Genomic DNA, 4,429 nt, shown 5'->3' with positions numbered 1-4,429 from the left:
AAACGGGAGGAATTAATCTACCCAATTTCAAGATTTTGCAGTCATGATGGAGGGTAGATACACAGATCAATGGAATGGAATAGAGAACCCAGAAATAGACTGACATAAATACATGTAACTTGTTTTTGACAGCAGTGTGAAAGCTATCAAGGAAGAATAGACTTTTCAAAAAATGGTACTGAAACAGTTGGACATCCCTCGACAAAAACAAACAAACAAAAAATGAACCTTAACCTAAACCTCCACACCTTACACAAAAATTAAATCAAAGTGGGTCATAATCTTAAATGTAAATGCAGGACATTTTTAGAAAAAAAATAGGAGAAAATCTTTGGCATCTAGAACTACGTGAATAATTCTTAGACTTGACACCGAAAGTATGATCCATAAAAGCAAAAATTGATAAGTTGGATCTCATCAAAATGAGTTAAAAATGCTTCATAGAAGATCATTTTAAGTGGATGAAAACTCAAATTACACAGTGGGAAAACATATTTGAAAATCCCACATGAGACAAATGACTTGTATCTATAATATACAAAGAACTCTCCAAACAACTTAAAAAAACCCAACTAGATAATAGGCAGAAGACAGGAACAGACATTTCATGGAAGAGAATATACACATGGCAAAGAGGCCCATGAAAAGATGCTCAACATCGTTAGCCATTGGGGAAATGCAAATTAAGACCATAATGAGGTATCAGAGAATAACTAAAATTAAAGTATCGTGACAACATCAAATGCTGGTGAGTACATAGAAAAATGATATCACACCACTGGTGGGAAAATAAAATGGTTTAGCCACTCTGAGAAACAGCTTGACAATCTCTTTTAATCCTAAAATTAGATTCACCCTACAACGCAGTAATTGTACTCTTAAGCATTTATCCAAAAGAAACAAAAACTTAATTAAGTTCCCACAGAAACTTACACGTCAATGTTCATAGCAGTTTTATTTATAACAGCCAAAAACTGGCGACTACCCAAATGTCTTTCAATGGATGAATGTTGAAACAAATTGTGATAAAATCTTATGACTGAATACTACCAAGCAACAAAAAGGAACAAATTATTAATATATGCAAAAATTGAAATGAACTTCAAGGGAATGATGCCGAGGGAAAAATGTTTTAAAGCCAATCTCTGAAGATTAAGTAATTCATGATGATGTTTACACATTATTCTTAAAATAACGAAACTGTGGAGATGGAGAACAGATTAGAAGTTGCCAAGGGTTAGAGATGGGGGTAGATGGTACAGCGGGGGAACTTTGTGAGGTTTGTGTGGTCCCAGTACAAATAATACAGCAATCTTGGTTTTAATCCCTAAAGATGTTTAAAAGCAATTCCTAATAAGAGGTGTCTAGATATTTAGCAATGGCAGCAGATTAGAGGTATAGCTCCCCAACATGACAACTTCAAAACAGATGGTACTAATTCAATGCATATGTTAATTTTAAAAAGGCCAATCACAATACTTAAATGGTATATATCTTAACGATATTATTCTAAGGATCCAGCTATACCAGATGGACTAGCATGATTCTCTGTACATTCAATCTTATTTAAGACAGTAAATCTTATAATAAGACAGTTAAAAAAAGAAAAAGAAAAAAACAAACAAACCAACTACAGTTGGATATTCTCATAGGAAGATGAGGGGAAAATATGTAGCAGTGGTTCAAAAGCTTAAGCAGTGGCACCTAAATTTGCCTGCACATTAGAATCATCTGAAGCACTTTTTAAAAACCCTCACACCAACAGTTGGGCATCCTAAACCAATAAAATCATTTTAAATCTCCTCAGACGATGCCAATGTCTAGCCAGACCTGAGAAACAGTGGACTAAGCAGAAGGGGATGTTTCTACAAAGATTTCTTAACAATAAGTCCTTTCACCCAATCAGATTTACACACCCGCCCCCGCCGCCGCAACTGTGTAAAGAAGGCTAGATGTTGTCCATACTTGCTTAGCTTTAATTAGCACTTGTGACTTGCCCAAAACCTAGATCATGTTTCCCCTAAATTTCATGTTATTCCCTAAGTTTTTCAAATCCAGGGCTAAGGGGTTTGCCAGGATGAGATTTTAAGTGCTCACACAGGGGAAGTCCCTGGCAAACCAGGACAGAGGTCACTCTACACTGAAATGTAAAGCATCCTAAATAACCCTGCCACTACTCCCAGATACTAGTCTGTGCCAACAAGTGGAGAAAAGGCATTCTCCATTACTACCACGGCAAATGCTGCTGTACTTGACTTGGCTACTCCCTAACTTTTCCAGGTGCCACTCCCCTTAACCTGCTGGTGGACGCTTTGGCCAGCTGACAATGCAGATATTTTCAAACTTTTAGGTGAATAAAAATCATCTGGAGGGCCAGTTATAACAGAGATCACTGAGCCCCACCAGAGTTGCTGATTCCATAGGGCTGGGACAGGGCCCTAAAACTTGAATATATGACATATTATCAGGGGACGCTGGTAAAGCTGGTCAGGTTGTTACCGAATGCAGGTTCATGTGTCTAAAGCACAGTGAGGCCAAAGAAACCAGAAGGTTGGAGTCTGGAGCAGAGAAAGGTTTATTGCAGGATCGAGCAAGGAGAGGGGTGGCCCGTGTTCCAAAACACCCTGAAATCTCCAAAGGATTTCAGCAAAGCATTTTTAAAGGTCAGGTGAGGGAGGGACGTCCCAGGGAATGTGATCATCTCATGCACAATCCTCTGATTGGTTGATGTTGAGGCCACAGGACAGGTAACATTATCCATCCTTAGGTGCCAGAAGGTCTGGGGGCTACGTGCTCATGATCATCAAGGAGTTCATTTCTTCCATTGGCTGGTGGTTTTTAGCATCTGAAAACTCCAGAAATATGCCTGAGATACTATTATCTGAGTACTTCAGAGAGGAACTACAGCAGAGGCTATGGGGGATGGGTTTGTCCTAGGAAGGCCCCATAGGGTACTGCTCGGTTACAAGGTGACCATACTTTGAGAACCACTGCTCTAGTGGCTTGGAATGTTAAGAAAGTAATGGAAGAATCCCTACCCAGATCTAGCTTCTAGTATCGCCAGCTATTTTGGTGGGGGGAAGGGTAAGTTTTGTCCTTGCTTGGACTTCTTGTTCACTTGTATCAAAGCCTATTTGAGGCAGTGCGCTTGGCAGTCCTGCAGATCTGCCTTTTGCTTCAACAGTGTTTGGAATGAACAGACCCAGGGACGCTCCTTGCTCCAGCCCCCGACAACCGTCCAGCCTTTCTTCCTGTCGCAACCTTTGGAATCAGCCACTCAGCTATCCTCAGCCTCCAGGACAGGCCAACACCGTTTTTTGAGCTTAGCTCCTTATCACTGATCAACCACGAGTTCCCAGGTTCGTCAGAATTATTCCATCGAGGTGGAGGCCGCCGTCCACCGCCTGTTAACATGCATCTGTGGACACTTACCTCTCTCTGAGCTTCTATTTCGACAGCAACAATGGGACTCTGGACAGTGGGGGCCACATTTTTCGCCAACTGCCTAAGGAGAAGTGTGAGGGCGCCCAACGTCTCTTGAAAATGCAAAACCAGTGCTGCGGCCGCGCCCTCTTCCAGGATGCGCGGAAGCCTTCTCAAGATGAGTGGGGTAGAACCCAGGACACTGTGGAAGCCGCCGTTCTTAGGGAGAAGAACCTGAACCAGGCACTATCGGATCTGCACACCCTGGGTCCTCCCGCACACACTCCCACCTCTGTGACTTCCTGGAGAGCCGCTTCCTGGAGGAGCAGCTGAAACTCATCAAGAAGATGGGCGACCACTTGACCAACCTCCGCAGGCTGGCTGGTCCGCAGGCTGTGCTGGGCGAGTATCTTTTCGAAAGGCTCACGCTCGAGCACAAACAGGAGTCTCTGAAGTGCAGCGGCCTCTGAGGAGCCCCTCTGGCGTCAGAGTTCTGCCTGAAGCCCAGCTCTGCATCCACTAGGCAGCTTTGTAACCGCCCTGGAGCCCTCTCCCAAGCCTTGGACCAAATGGAAACAATAACGCTTTTTGCAGAAGAAAAATAAAAAGCCTATTTGAAACACAAACAGAATAAAGAGAAAAAAAGAAATATAATGTATATATATATATATATACACAGGTTCTTTTAACATATGGATTGCCCCACTTTATCTGTGTGAAACAAGTTTGTTCCCGTTATTGGGCTAGTCCTCAAGTTTTGCTGCTCGTATTAATTACCTAAAGAGCTTTGAAGAAAAACATTGGTGTCTGGGTCCCAGCCCCAGAGATTTTGATTCAGTAGGTCTAGGGAGGAGCCTGGGCACGTGGAGGTCTCAGAGTTCCCCAGGTGATTCTAATGTGCAGCAAATTTGTGAACCACCTTTTGGCTTCAATCCAGCTAGTGATCAGATATTAAATCTAAGACACATGGGCTACTGCGTGAGCTCTGTTGCTAGGTGTATTCCAT

General features: G+C 42.5%; 1 pseudogene across 1 annotated transcript; it reads left to right on the top strand.

Annotated features, from left to right (window-relative positions):
• The first annotated feature begins 1,243 nt into the window (after window positions 1–1,243).
• LOC308626253 (ferritin light chain-like) lies at window positions 1,244–4,033 on the top strand (annotated as a pseudogene). Its single transcript has 2 exons — window positions 1,244–1,279; window positions 3,360–4,033. The product of its transcript is annotated as a ferritin light chain-like (transcript).
• Window positions 4,034–4,429: the final 396 nt, after the last annotated feature.

This window comes from Mesoplodon bidens (genome assembly GCF_964165515.1).
Source record: "Mesoplodon bidens genome assembly, chromosome: 12".
NCBI lineage: Eukaryota > Metazoa > Chordata > Mammalia > Artiodactyla > Ziphiidae > Mesoplodon > Mesoplodon bidens.
Note: the sequence above shows the minus strand (reverse complement) of the source record. Positions and strands in the feature narration are given on the sequence as shown.